Genomic DNA, 15,743 nt, shown 5'->3' on the forward strand with positions numbered 1-15,743 from the left:
CGGAAATAGCAAGGGACCGAGGGTCTAGTGAGATGGAAGAACTGAGGGAAATACATGTTAGTTGGGAAGTGGTGTTAGGTACATTGAAAGGATTAAAGGTAGATAAATCCCCAGGGCCACATGGTCTGCATCCCAGAGTGCTTAAGGAAGTTGCCCAAGAAATAGTGGAAGCATTAGTGATAATTTTTCAAAACTCCTTAGATTCTGGATTAGTTGCTGAGGATTGGAGGGTGGCTAATGTAACCCCACTTTTTGAAAAAGGAGGGAGAGAGAAACAGGGAACGGGGAATTATAGAGCAGTTAGTCTGACATCGGTGGTGGGGAAAATGCTAGAGTCGGTTATCAATGATGTGATAACAGCACACTTGGAAAGAGGTGAAATCATTGGACAAAGTCAGCATGGATTTGTGAAAGGAAAATCATGTCTGGCGAATCTTATAGAATTTTTTGAAGATCAGTTGTACAAGGCCTTGGTGAGACCGCACCTAGGATATTGTGTGCAGTTTTGGTCCCCTAATCTGAGGAAAGACATTCTTGTCATAGAGAGAGTACAGAGGAGGTTCGCCAGATTGATCCCTGGGATGGCAGGACTTTCATATGAAGAAAGACTGGATCGACTAGGCTTATACTCACTGGAAATTAGAAGACTGAGGGGGGATCTTATTGAAACGTATAAAATTCTAAAGGGATTGGACAGGCTAGATGCAGGAAGATTGTTTCCAATGTTGGGGAAGTCCAGAACGAGGGGTCACAGTTTAAGGATAATGGGGAAGCCTTTTAGGACCGAGATGAGGAAAAACTTCTTCACACAGAGTGGTGAATCTGTGGAATTCTCTGCCACAGGAAACAGTTGAGGCCGGTTCATTGGCTATATTTAAGAGGAAGTTAGATATGGCCCTTGTGGCTAAAGGGATCGGTGGTATGGAGAGAAAGCAGGTACAGGGTTCTGAGTTGGATGATTAACCATGATCATACTGAATGGCAGTGCAGGCTCAAAGAGCCGAATGGCCTACTCCTGCACCTATTTTCTATGTTTTCTATGTTGACTTTCCAAAATGCAATACCTCACACTTCTCTGGGTTTAGTTCCATTTGCCACTCCTTGGTGCAATTACTCAGCAGATCACAATCACACTAGAATTTTTGACAACTTCTTCACTGTCCACTCTATACAGTGTATCTTAGCAAACTTAGTAACCATGTCCTCTGCATTCTTATCTAAATTACTGGTAGAGATGACATAAATCACTGGGCTCAGCACCGAGTCCTGAGGCACACCACTAGTCACAGGCCTCAAGTCAGGGACATAACATTCCACCAAACACCCTCAGATTTTCACCATCGAGCTCTCAGTGTATCCACTTGGCGATCCCTGGATTCCTTGTGATCTAAACTTGTAGAGCAACTTGATGTAGATCCTTACATATACATATACCACATCTAAACCCTGCCCTCATCTTGGTCACACCTCCAACAACTCATTCTTCACCTTCATTCTTGGGCCCTTGAAGAAAGAATTGTGTGAAATTGTTATGGGAAACAGAGAAATGGCAGAAGAATTTAATAAGAAATTTAGATCTGTCTTCACTAAGGAAGACACAAGCAATCTCCCAGATGTATGGATGGGCTAAGGACATATGGTAACAGAGGAAATGAAACAAATTGTCATTAGAAAGGAAACGGTGATGAGTAGACTGATGGGACTGAAGGCTGACAAATCCCCAGGTCCAGATGGTCTGCATCCTAGGGTACTAAAGGAGGTGACCCTGGAAATTGTGGATGCATTGGTAATCATTTTCCAATGTTCCTTAGATTCAGGATCAGTTCCTGAGGATTGGAGAATGGCTAATTTTATCCCACTTTTTAAGAAAGGAGAGAGGAAGAAAACTATCGACTTGTCAGCCTAAAATCAGAAGTGGGGAAGATGCTAGAGTCCATTATTAAAGATGAAATAGTGGCATCTCTAGATTGCTGTAATAGGATTGGGCTGAGCCAGCATGGATTTACCAAGGGTAAATCATGCCTGACTAATCTATTGGAGTTTATCGAGGATGTAACCAGGAAGTTAGACAAGGGAGATCCAGTGGATGTAGTGTACCTCGATTTTCAGAAGGCATTTAATAAGGTCCCACATTGGAGATTGGTGGGTAAAATCAAAGCTCATGGCATTGGGGGGGGGGGGGAAGACATTGACATGGATAGAAAACTGGTTGGCAGATAGAAAGCAAAGTGTAGCGGTGAATGGGTGTTTCTCGGAATGGCAGGTGGTGACTAGTGTGGTGACACAGGGCTCGGTATTGGGACAACAGCAGTTTACGATTTATGTCAATGATTTAGATGAAGGCATTGAGAATAACATCAGCAAGTTTGCTGATGATACTAAGCTGGGTGGCAGTGTGATGTTATGAGAATGTGAGGAGAATTCAAGGTGACTTGGATAGGCTGGGTGAGTGGGCAGATACTTAGCAGATGACGTTTAATGTGAATAAGTGTGAGGTTATCCACTTTGGGAATAAGAACAGGAAGGCAGATTATTATCTGAGTGGTGTAGAGTTAGGTAAGGGAGAAATACAAAGAGATCTAGGAGTCCTTGTTCATCGGTCACTGAAGGTGAATGAGCAAGTGCAGCAGGCAGTGAAGAATGCTAATGGAATGTTGGCCTTTATTACAAAGGGAATTGAGTACAAGAGCAAGGAAATCCTCTTGCATTCGTACAGGGCCCTGGTGAGACCACACCTGGAATATTGTATACAGTTTTTGTCTCCAGGGTTAAGGAAGGACATCCTGGCTGTAGAGGGGGTGCAGCGTAGATTCACAAGGTTAATTCCTGGGATGTCAAGACTGTCTTACGCAGAGAGGTTAGAGAGACTGGGCTTGTACATGCTGGAATTAAGGAGATTGAGAGGGGATCTGATTTACAACATATAAGATTATTAAGGGATTGGACAAGATAGAGGCAGGAAATATGTTCCAGATGCTGGGAGAGTCCAGTACCAGAGGGCATGGTTTGAGAATAAGGGGTAGGTCATTTAGGACAGAGTTAAGGAAAAACTTTTTTTCCCAGGGAGTTGTGGGGGTCTGGAATGCACTGCCTCGGAAGGCAGTGGAAGCCAATTCTCTTGATGCTTTCAAGAAGGAGCTAGATAATTATCTTATAGATAGGAAAATCAAGGGATATGGGGACAAGGCAGGAACTGGGTGTTGATAGTAGATGATCAGCCATGATCTCAAAATGGCGGTGCAGGCTCGAAGGGCCAAATGGTCTACCTCTGCATCTATTGTCTATAACTCAGTCATGACCTCCCACGCACAAAGACTCACTGACTACCCTATTCATTCCAGATATACGTGTTTCTTATCGCAAAGAATCCTCCCAGTACCTTTCCTACCTCAGATATTAGACTTACTACTCTATAATTCCTGGCTTCTTATTTGCTGCCCATCTTAAATAAAGATACAACATTCACTCCCTCCAGTCTACCAGCACCTGCCCTTTAACTAACACTGGTGCAAATCCTGGCTCCCTCATTTTCCTCGCCTTTCACCATTGTGATGAATGTAGCTGGGCAGACGCCTGAGATTTTTCCACCTTTGTACCTTCAAATCACTTTGAATTCTCCTTAATCTCCTCTGCTAAAGCTGTCACATGAACCCTTCCTATCCTCCTCATTTCCTTCTCAACTCCACTCCTGCATTTCCAATACTCCTCCAGGGATTCACGTGATACCAGCTGCCTCCAACCTTTGAGTCATCAACAAATTTATTAGCGCATCCTTCCACTTCTTCATCCAAGTCATTTATAAAAATCACAAAGAGTGGGGGTCCCAGAACAGATCCCTGAGGCACACCACTGGTGACCGACCTCTATGCAGAATATGACCCATCTACAACCACTCTTTGCCTTCTGTGGCAAGCCAGTTCTAGAACCACAAAGCAATCTCCCCTTGGATCCCATGCCTCCTTACTTTCTCAATAAGCCTTGCATGGGGTAACTGGTCAAATGCCTTGCTGAAATCCATATACACTACATCTACTGCTCTTCCATCATCATAGTCAGATCCTCAAAAAATTCAATCAGGCTCGTAAGGCATGAACTGCCCTTTACAAAGCCACGCTGACTATTCCTAGTCATATTACATGTTCATAAATTCTGCCTACCAGGATCTTTTCCATCAACTTACCAACCACTGAAGTAAGACTCACTGGTCTACAATTTTCTGGTCTATCTCTACTCCCTTTCTTGGATAATAGAACAACATCCGCAACCCTCGAATACTCCAGAACCCCTTCTGTTCCCATTGATGATGCAAAGGTCATCAACAGAGGCTCAGCAATCTCTTCCCTCACCTCCCACAGTAGCCTGAGGTACATCTCATCCGGTCCCGGTGACTTATCCAACTTGATGCTATCCAAAAGCTCCTGCATATTGTCTTTCTTAATAGCAACATGCTCAAGCTTTTCAATCCACCATAACTCATCCATACAATCAGCAAGATCCTTTTCCTTAGTGAATACTGAAGCAACGTACTCATTAAGTACCTCTGCTATCTCCACCGGTTCCATACACACTTTTCCACTGTGGCACTTGATTGGTCCTATTCTCTCACATCTTATCCCCTTGCTCTTCACATACTTGTAGAATGCCATGGGGTTTTCCTTAAATCTGTCCATCAAGACCTTCTTATGGCCCCTTCTGGCTTTCCTAAATTCTTTGTTGAGCTTCTTCCTGGTAGCCTTATAATCTTCTAGTTCTCTATCATTACCTATCTTTTTGAACCTGTCATAAGCTCTTCTTTTTTTCTTTACTAGATTTACAACAGCCTTTGTACACCACGGTTCCTGTACCTCACCATCCTTTCCCTGTCTCATTGGAACATACCTATGCAGAACTCCACACAAATATCCCCTGAGCATTTCCCACTTCTCTTCCGTACATTTCCCTGAGAACATCTGTTTCCAACTTATGCCTCTAAGTTCCAGCCTGATAGCCTCATATTTCCCCTTACTCCAATTAAATGTTTTCCTAACTTGTCTGTTTGTATCCATCTCCAATGGTATGGTAAAGGAGATAGAGTTGTGATCATTATTTCCAAAATGCTCTCCCACTGAGAGATCTGACAGCTGACCAGGTTCATTTCCCAATACCTCTCCTCTTGTAGTCGTACCCACATATTGTGTCAAGAAACCTTCTTGAATACAACTAATAAACTCCAGCCCATTAAACCCCTCGCTTCAGGAACATGATCGATATTTGGGAAATTAAAACTTCCCACCACAACAACACTTTTATTATTACACCTTTCCAGAATCTGTCTCCCTATCTGCTCCTCTATGTTCCTGCAAATTTTAGGTGGTCTATAAAAAACATCCAGTAGAGTTATTGACCCCTTCCTGTTCCAAAATTTCTCCCACAGAGACTTTGTAGACAATCCCTCCACATAGTCTTCCTTTTCTATTGCTGTGACACTATCTCTGATCAACAGTGCCACACCCCCACCTCTTTTGCCTCCTCCCTGTCCTTTCTGAAACATCTAAAGCCTGGCACTCGGAGTAACCATTCCTGCACCTGCACCATTCAAGTCTCTGTAATGGCCACAACATCATAGCTCCAAGTACTGATTCACACTCTAAACTCATCCATTTTGTTCATAATACTCTTTGCATTAGTATAGGCACATCTCAAATCATTGATCTGAGTGCATCCCTTCTCTATCACCTCCCTTTCGTACTGTCTCCAAGCTTTCTCTATCTGTGAGCCAAGTGCCTCTTCCTCCGTCTCTTCAGTTTGGTTCCCACCCCCCAGCAATCTGAGTTAAAACTCTCCCCAATAGCCTTAGCAAACTTTTCCTCCAGGATATTGGTTCCCCCTGCGATTCAAATGCAACCCATCCTTTTTGTACAGGTCACTCATGCCGCAAAAGATATCCCGTGAACCAGAAATCTGAACCACTGCCCCCGCCAATCCCTCAGCCACACATTTATCCTCCGCCTCATTCTATTTCCAATACTCACTGTCACGTGGCAGAGGCAGTAATCCCAAGATGACTACCTTTGTGGTCCTGCTTTTCAACTTCCTTCCTAACTCCCTGTGCTCTGCTTTCATGACGTCCTCCCAATTCCTACCTGCTTCATTGGTACCAATATGTACCACGACCTTTGGCTGTTCTCTTTCCCACTTCAGGATATCTTGGACGCGATCAGAGACATCCCACACCCTGGCACCTAGGAGGCAGACAACCATCCGTACTTCTTTCCTGCATCCACAGAATCGCTTGTCTGACCACCTAACTATAGAGTCCCCTATCACTGCTGCCATTCTATTCCTTTCCCTACCCTTCTGAACCACACAGCCAGACTCTGTGCCAGAGTCAAGGCCACTTTTGCTTCCCCCAGGTAGGCCACCCCCTCAACAGTACTCAAACAAGAGTATTTATTGTCAAGGGGTACAGCCACAGGGGTGCTGAGTCAGAGCCATTCCTGATATCACACACGTAGCTACTGTTGCTGCTTTCTCCTTAAACTATAAGGAGCATTTGGCTCTGGGCCTGTACTCACTGGAGTTTAGGAGAATGGGGGGGATCTCAGTGAAACCTATTGAGTATAAAAAGGTCAGGATAGAGTGGATGTGGGAGGATGTTCTCTACGGTGAGGGGTGTCAGGACCAGACGGCTCAGCCTCAGAATGGAAGATGTCTCTTTGGAACAGAGATGAGGAGGAATTTCTTCAGCCAGAGGCTGGTGAATCTGTGAAATTCTTTGCCACATGTGGCTGTCCTGGCCAACTCATTGGGTACATTTAAAGTGGAGGTTGATAAGTTCTTGTTTAGTCTAGATGTTAACTTTTATGAGGAGAATGGAGTTCAGAGGAGCAATAAATCAGCCATAAGGGAATAGTGGAGCAGACTCGATGGGCTGAGTAGCCCAATTCTGCTGCTATGTTTTATGGTTTTACAGTGAAATGGTACACTAGTTTCAAGGAGAATGGCCCTAGGGAAATCCTACACTGTCTAAACCCTGACAAGGTAAACTCTGTTTACCTGCTGGTTACCAAAGATTAGGTCTGACCACATCTTTTCTGTCCCCCATTGGGAAGTAATCGGTTCAGGTCTGTGATCTACTCTGATCACATGACTGCACTGAATGGTCACATGCATCACAAACTACCAGCAGGAGTGGCCCATTCACCCTTAAATCTGCTGCCCCATGCAGTAAGCTTGTGGCTGGTGTGACTAACCACATTCTCATCCACCTCCTTCAACCCCTCACATCCTTCTGGGCCATTATATCGCTACATCCACTCTAAAGGTAAATAAAGATGATTTAATTTGCAAAGACTTATGACTCTTTGAAAGAAAAGCATGCTCCTCACAGGCTCTTATATTTAAACTGTCACCAGTTACTTCCCAGATCTTCCACGAAAGGAAACATCTGCTCATGTCTACCATTGTTAAGGCCACTTAGATTCTTATCATGGGACCACAGAGTAATACAGTACAGGAACAGGCCATTCAGCCCATCGTGAGCATACTGGCATTTTACCCATCTGCACTAATCCCATTTCCTTGCATTATGTCCATATTCCTCTATATCTTGTCTGTCTGAGTGCCTGTCCAAATGCCTCTTAATTACAGTAATCATTTTTGATTTTACCACCCTGCCAGTAGTGACTTCCAGATATCGATTAATCTCTGTCATTAAACAAAGCTTATCTCTCAGATCCCTCTGATGACTAGTGAGACTTTGTTGAAAGAGCCATAGGACTGGCTTCTCGATGCTCTGGGTTCTGTTGTTTTATACATGACAACAGCTTGGAATTAAAGAGGGATGGCTGACATCACTCAGTGGGGAAAATGTCACAACACCATTCAGACAAGACAGACTGGAGAACTCGTCTACTGTGGCTATATTAGTGGAACTGAGGAATATGAAATAGATCCCTGTTAATGGATCATATTAAATTCCTTGCAATAGTCAGTGGCATCTAGAGCAGCAAATTATCAGAGAGATAGCAGACAGTTGCAAGAAAAATCAGATTGTGGTAGTTGGTGATTTTAAATTTCCACATAATGAGAAGTGACCTTACAGAAATGTTTAAAATCATGAGGGGCTGCATGACATGGCAGTGTAGTGGTTAACACAATACCTTACAGTACAAGTGACCCAGGTTCAATTCCAGACACTGCCTGTCAGGAGTTTGTATGTTATCCCTGTGACCTCGTGGTTTTCCTCCGGGTGCTCTGGTTTCATCCCACAGTCTAAAATCCCACTGGTTAGTAGGTTAATTGATCATCGAAAATTATCCCGTGATTAGGTTAGGGTTAATTCAGTAGGTTGATAGATGGTGTGGCTCATTCTTCACTGAGCCAATTCTCCACTATATTGCTAAAAGAATAAATACAAATAAATCTGAACCCCCACCCTCTGCACTAATTCCTCAGCCACACGTCCATCGAGCAATTCATCTGATTTTTTAAATTTTTTAAGTTTCTTATTATTTTAATCATCTTATTACAACCCAGAGATTACTACCCATGAGGACCTGCTTTTCAGTTTCTTCCCCAGCTCCCCATATTCTCTCATCAGGACCTTTACCCCTTTCCTGCATGTGACTTAGGCAAGTAAGTGGAAATGTGAGTTAGTAAGTTTGCCCAAGGTTGGTGGAGCTATGGATAGTGTAGAAGGTTTCCATAGGGTACAACAGGACATTGACTGGATGTAGAGCTGGGCTGAGGAAGGTCAGAGTTCAACCTGGAGAAGTGTGGAGTGATTCACTTTGGAAGGTCATATTTGAAGGTAGGTTTAAAGACAGGATTCTTCACAGTGTGGAGGAAACAAGAGTTCTTGAGGTACACGTGCATCTATCTCCTTCACATAGAGCTAGAGAGGGATAGGAAGAGACAATTTGGGAAAACATTTCATTGGGGTAGGAGGAAATATGATGCTATTTGGCGGGAACTTGTGAGCATAACTTGGGAGCTGATGTTCTCAGGGAAATGCATGGCAGAAATATGTTAAGTGTTCAGGAAGCAAGAGCATGGACTTCTGCATAGGTATGTGACATTGAGGCAGAGAAAGGATGGTAGGGTTAAAGAACCATGGTGTAGAAAGCATGTGGAAAATGTAGTTAAGAAAACAAAGGCTTACAGAAGGTTCAAGAAACTAGGTACTGTTAGAGCTCTAGAAAATTACAAGTTTGCTAGGAAGGAGCTTAAGAATGGAATTAGGAGAGTCAGAAGGAGCCATGAGAAGATCTTGGTGAGTAGGATTAAGGAAAATCCCAAGGCATTCTACAAGTATGTGAAGAGTAAGAGGATAAGCCATGTGAGAATTGGACAAATCAGGTGTGATAGTGGAAATGTGTGCATGGAGTCTGCGGAGGTAGCAGCGGTACATAATGAATACTTTGCTTCAGTATTCATCAGGGAAAAACCCTTGGTAATTGTGGGGATGGCTTACAGCAGACTGAAACGCTTGAGTATATAGACATTAAGAAAGAGGATGTTCTGGAGCTTTTGAAAAGCATTAAGTCAAGTCAAGTCACTTTTTATTGTCATTTGGAGCATAACTGCTGGTACAGTACACAGTAAAAACAAGAGAATGTTTTTCAGGACCATGGTGTTACATAACACTGTACAAAAACTACACTGAACTACGTAAAAAACAGCACAGAAAAAAAACTACACTGGACTAAAGACCTACTCAAGACTGCATAAAGTGCACAAAACAGTGCAGGCATTACAATAAGTAATAAACAAGACAATAGGGCAGTAAGGTGTCAGTCCAGGCTCTGGGTATTGAGGAGTTTGATAGCTTAGGGGAAGAAAATGTTACATAGTCTGGTCGTGAGAGGCTGAATGCTTTCGTGCCTTTTCCCAGATGGCAAGAGAGAGAAGAGTTTGTATGAGGGATGCATGGGGTTGTTACGTATCCCATAACTGAGTGTCTAAACAGCAAAAATAGAAGAATCCGTTGGAGTCTGGTGGTACTATTTTCAAAAGTGTTTATTAGTAAAATAAGCAAATCAATACCAATAATGCAAATATATAGATAATCCAAGTTAGTAATAATAAACCTAAAAGTGTAGGAACAATAATAAGCAATAATAACCAAGCTCTGTCGATGTCTAGGGGTAAATGAATTGTCATAGAAAAGTATAAAGTTCAGTTCAGTTCATGCACGCTGAGATAGATATGGTTGTTGTGTTGTAATCGTTGGGGAGAGAGAGAGTGAGAAGTAACAGCTACAGCAGTCAAACCTTCCTTTGCGTTCTTGATCCATCGTGTCATTGTGGCCATTCAGTTATGACCCCTCTGTCCTTCAGCTAGACCGTTCTTCTGTGGTGGACTCATCACTCTGGCATGAGTGGACACACACACAAGTCCCCACCGGCCCTGCTATAACACTGTGAGTTTGACTGACTGACATCCTGGTTCAGTCTCCAAAGCCCCACACCTTCCCATGGGTCCCAACACTCAATCAGTGTCCACTGGTGTGTCTCCTGGTGTGTCTGAGGGGTGTCTCCCCAGACCTGACTTTTATCCCAACTCACGGGGTCTCAGCTATCCATCAATTTTGAATGGCTGTGTCCATTAAACCAGCCCACTCCGGCTGTCCACTGAGGAATGTTAACGAACAGAATAGCCGAAGACAAATAATCCTGGCAGAAGTCATAATACTGTAAATCAACAGTCTCTCTCCTCTCTCTTATCAGTAGCAGATGTTCTTGCAAGTTTTCCATCCCTCTTTCTCATGAGCAGCATAGCAACAGTAATAGTTTGTGTCCCCAAAAGGCGGGGGAGGGGGGGGGGGTAATGGGTAACTCTGCATCCTATTGTCCATCAGAACTCTTCATCCTTCATAACAGGGTCTTTCATAACAGTATTTGCTTGACGAATGCAGCGTGAAGTGTAAATGTCCATAATGGCGGTAAGAGAGACCCCGATGATCTTCTCAGCTGACCTCACAATCCCCTGTGGTGTCTTGCGATCTGAGATGGTGCAATTAAGTTAGATAAGTCACCAGGACTGGATGTTTTATATCCCAAGCTACCGCGTGAAGTGAGGGAAGAGATTGCTGAACCTCTTGCAATGATCTTTACATCATCAATAATGACAGCAGAAGTACCAAATAATTGGAGGTTGCAAATGTTGTTCCCTTGGTCAAGAAAGGGAGTAGAGCTAACCCAGGAAAATATAGACCAGTGAGTCTGAGCAGTGGTGGGCAAGATGTTGGAGAAGATCCTGAGAGGCAGGATTTATCAGCATTTGGAAAAACATAACCTGATTAGGGATAGTCATCATGGCTTTGTCAAGGGCAGGTCATGCCTTATGAGCCTGAATGAATTCTTTGAGGATGTAACAAAGCACATTGCTGAAGGTAGAGTGGTGAAGATAGTGCATATGGATTTCAGTAAGGCATTTGATAAGATTCCCCATGCAAGGCTCATTCAGAAAGTAAGGAGGCATGGGATCCAAGGAGACCTTGCTTTGTGGATCTAGAATTGGCAAAGGGTGTTTGTAAATGGTTCGTGTTCTGCATGGAGGTCAGTAACCAGTGGTGTTCAGCAGGGATCTGTTCTGGGACACCTCCTCTTTGTGATTTTTATAAATGACCTGGATGGGTGGGTTAGTGTGGGTTAGTAAGTTACTGATGACACGAAGGTTGGGGATGTTATGGATAGTCTGGATGGTTGTCAGTCGTTACAGCGGGACATCGATAGGATGCAGGACTGGGCTGAGAATTGGCAGATGGACTTCAACCCAGATAAATGTCAAGTGATTCATTTTGGTAGGTCTAATTTGAAGACAGATTATAATATTAATGATAAGACACTTAACAGTGTGGAGAAGCAGAGGAATCTTAGGGTCCATGTCCAAAGGACACTCAAAGCTGCTGTGCAGGTTGACAGTGTTGTTAAGAATGCATATGGTGTCTTGGCTTTTATCAACCATGGGATTATGTTCAAGAGCCGAGAGGTAATGTTAATACCTATATAGCTATATAGGACCCTAGTCAAACCCCACTTGGAGCACTGTCTTCAGTTCTGGTCACCTCACTGCAGGAAGGACATAGATACTACAGAAAGAGTGCAGAGGGGACTCACAAGGATATTGCCAGGATTGAAGAATGTAACCTATGAGAATAGGTTGAGTGAACTTGGCCTTTTCTCCTTGGAGCGATGAAGGATGAGAGTTGACCTGATAGAGGTATATAAGTTGTTGAGAGGCATTGATCATATGGACAGCCAGAGGCTTTTCCCCAGGGCTGAAATGGCTAACACAAAGGTTCATAGTTTTAAGGTGCTTGGAAATAGGTACCAAGGGGATGTCAGGGGTATATTTTTCACACAGAGAGTAGAGGGTGCATGGAATGCAATGCAAGTGGTGGAAGCAGATACGATAGGGTCTTGTAAGAGCCTCCTAGATGGGTACATGGAGCTTAGGAAGATAGAAGGCTATGCCCTAGGGAAATCTAGGCAGATTATAGAATAGGTTACATGGTCTTCACAACATTGTGGGCCGAAGGTCCTGTAATGTGCTGTAAATTTTTATGTTCTATGTTCTGATGTGATAGACTGAGATAAAGAACTTATCTTTAGTGTCCGATAGGCCCCTGAGAAAAGAGAATATCCAGGGTGGGTGTGGACTTTGACAATATTGGCTGTTTTACGGGTCATTGGGAAGCAAACATTGACACAGTGATCATCCTTTGAGTAGTGGAAGTGGAGCCAATGAAATATTAAACAAAATAGTCTTTGAAACCCACAATCTGCAGGTCTATTCTGAACTTTTGGTCAATAGAGCTGTCATCCTTCCTACATTACACCTGAAAGTTCTGGAACAATATCATCAAAAATCCTTTTTGTAATTTATTTTTTTATTGAAGTTCATCATCAAACAAACATTTCCATAAGATGTATTTCAGACATTGTACATATATATCATATAATCATCTATATCACAAATCTCCACAAAGTATTTATCTGTGGTATACACTTATAGATAAGAGTGGAAAGAAAAAAACAACCAAAAGGAAAGAACAATGTACAAGTAGGGAGTGATCTTTTTTTTACAACAGATTTATTGATTTGTGAGAATAAAATCAGGCCTATGAGGCATTATGTAGTTAAACCATTTTTCCTAATATGAATCAAATTGTTCCAGCTTATGATTAAGAGATGCTGTTATCTTTTCCATTATGTAAATGTCCATTGTAATTTCCATCCCTGTATTTAAAGTTGGGCTCTCCTGTGATAACCACTTCCTAGTAAGAGTCTTTTTACCAGCCACCAACAGTATATTCATTAAATATTTATCTCTTTTCAACCATTCTTGAGGTATATATCCAAAAAAATATTGTCTTACTCTCTACCATCAAAAATCCTTATGAGAGATTTTGACAATTCACGGGAAGGGATTCACGGGATGACAATTCATGTCATCTGGATGCCTAACTCAAGTTTCCCCAAACAAACCTTCACTCCCAGTTGAAGGAAGATCAACAAGACCTTTGTGGGCAAAGGAAACACTTCAATGATAACATCAAAATCACCCTGAAGAAATTGCATCTAAAAAATGCCAAGAGGGAACTTCGCTACATGGGAACGATCACTGCTGTGTCACAGATAACAAGTGACAGCTGGAAAAGGAGAGAATGAACGAACCAAAGACCCAATCAGAAGAAACAAGCCTTATTCCAATGTTCCAATCAGCTGCAGGATCAGGCCACAGTGACAAGTTTTCTTGTGGGTCAGTGCCGCTTGTTTACAAGTACAGAAGGGACAAGCAGGGTGGCCATTGTTGGGAGTAGGCCAGTGGTGAGACTGAGAGTGTCAGGCTTTGGTTCAAAGGAGGCTTTCGCTTGAACAGTAAGTACTGATGTTAATGGGTACAGTTATTTCACTCTTGCTGGAGGCTCTGAGTATCCAGGAGGTACAGCAGTGTGTCATGGAGATTACAGCTTGGCTCACTCTTGTTTAATGAAGATTTCATCAACGTGCATACATTGAAGGTAATTTCAGCTGTTCCCCTTCAACTCAGACTGCAAACTTATAAATATTCAAAATAGTAATCAAGAAGAATGAATCAAAAGTATTTTGGTGGGTGACTTGTTTAAAAGCTATTAATTCTTAACATTTTTAACATAGAAATGAATAAAATTTAAACAGGAGAAATTCTGCAGGTGCTGGAAGTTTAAACCTAATGCACAGCAACAGCAAACTGTGGAGGAACTGAGCAAGTTAGGCAGCATCTTTGGAAATGAATGAACTGTCGATGGTTTAGTCTGAGACCTCTCCTCAGGACTGGAAAGGAAGGGGGCAGGCACTAGAATAAAAAGGTGGAGGGAGAGGATGGAGGACAGTTGGAGGTTGACAGGTTGAGCCAGGTGGGTAGGAAAGGAGAGAAGAGTGGACCATAGGAGAAAGGCCAGAAGAAGAATGAAGGGGGGATGGAATGATTTCTTAAGCCAAACATTTCTTTCTCTCCCCCTTCTTCTATACCCCACTCTGGCCATGACCTCTTCTTCCTTGCTTACTACCTCTTCCTTCCCATTCTCCTCTCTCATCACATTCCAGTAAACAAACATCATGGCCACAATGCTCGGGAGAGCAACACAGAACATGGCAATTGATGAAGTAAGAGAACAAGCCCCTTTCCTTTCTCCCACCAGTAAACACACACACACACACACACACACACACACACACACACACACACACACACACACACTTCAGTGGATTCACAGACATTGGGCCATCGCCTCCCCAGTGGACTATCACAGAATCACCGACTCAAGCCTCCGTCCGAGGATACATGATGATAATGATCAGTTAATAAAAAGGGCAGAACAATGACAGATGGAACTTAATCCCAGCGGGGTGAGATGCGCTGAGGAGAATGAATAGGAGTGGCACAAACAAATGAACAGTACACCTTAGAGTTACTGGTGATGGACAACTAAATGCTGGCACCAGTAAAGCCCACTGCCTTGACTAAATATGAAATAGTAAAAATAGTTTGTTCCAGAGTGAATGTTGATGCTTGATCCTGGTAAACTAGAGTGTCAATGGACACCATAAACCAGTGCAGAGAAGCTGCTGGGCATGTCCAACAGCGTACAAACATTCCCAGATGATCTGAACAATGCACACAAGTCCAGGAGAATCAGATTGCTGCAGATCCTCCTAATGGAGGAGTCTAAGATCAGATGAACAACCTCAGGATAGAAGGATGTCCCACTTAGAAAAGAGATGAGGAGGAACGTATTCAGCCAGAGGGTGGTGAATCTGGAATTCATTGTCACAGACGGTTGTGGAGGCCTAATCAGTGTGAATATTTAAAATGGAGATTGATAGGTTCTTGATTAGTATGGGGTCAAAAGTTGCAGGGAGAAGTCATGAGAATGGGGTTGAGAGGAATAGTCAATAAATTAGCCATGATGGAACGGTGGAGCAGACTTGGTGGGCTGAATGGCCTAACTCTGTTCCTATGTCTTGTGGTCTTTTGCACTTAAAGTAATGAAGCAGGTCTGAGTGGAGTCATGCATAATGTTTAAATGTCATTTAGGGTTTCCCACTCACACTAAAGTCGAGGGATCCAATTACATCCAGGCCATTGTCTGTTCAACGACCTGGAAGCAGAGGGATCCCTATCATTATCATATTATTATTCTGTCGATCAGGTATGACATCACGGTGAAGAAGAGAACTGTCTTAGCCCAGTTTTCTGTCCATCTATATAATCTA

At 43.0% G+C, this 15,743-nt stretch overlaps 1 protein-coding gene across 5 annotated transcripts in view; it reads right to left on the reverse strand.

Annotated features, from left to right (window-relative positions):
- The window catches only part of LOC132402596 (uncharacterized), a 258,408-nt gene that overhangs the window by 207,120 nt on the left and 35,545 nt on the right, over positions 1-15,743 (reverse strand). The window contains exon 3 of one of the 5 annotated variants that reach the window (XR_009514972.1): positions 10,862-10,985. The exons of the other annotated variants lie outside the window; for them this stretch is intronic. The gene's annotated coding sequence lies outside the window, so the exon portion shown is untranslated. Of the gene's footprint in view, positions 1-10,861; positions 10,986-15,743 lie in introns of those variants that run through there. 5 annotated transcript variants of the gene reach the window in all.

The sequence above is a fragment of the Hypanus sabinus genome, chromosome 12 (assembly GCF_030144855.1).
Source record: "Hypanus sabinus isolate sHypSab1 chromosome 12, sHypSab1.hap1, whole genome shotgun sequence".
In the NCBI taxonomy this organism is placed as follows: Eukaryota; Metazoa; Chordata; class Chondrichthyes; order Myliobatiformes; family Dasyatidae; genus Hypanus; species Hypanus sabinus.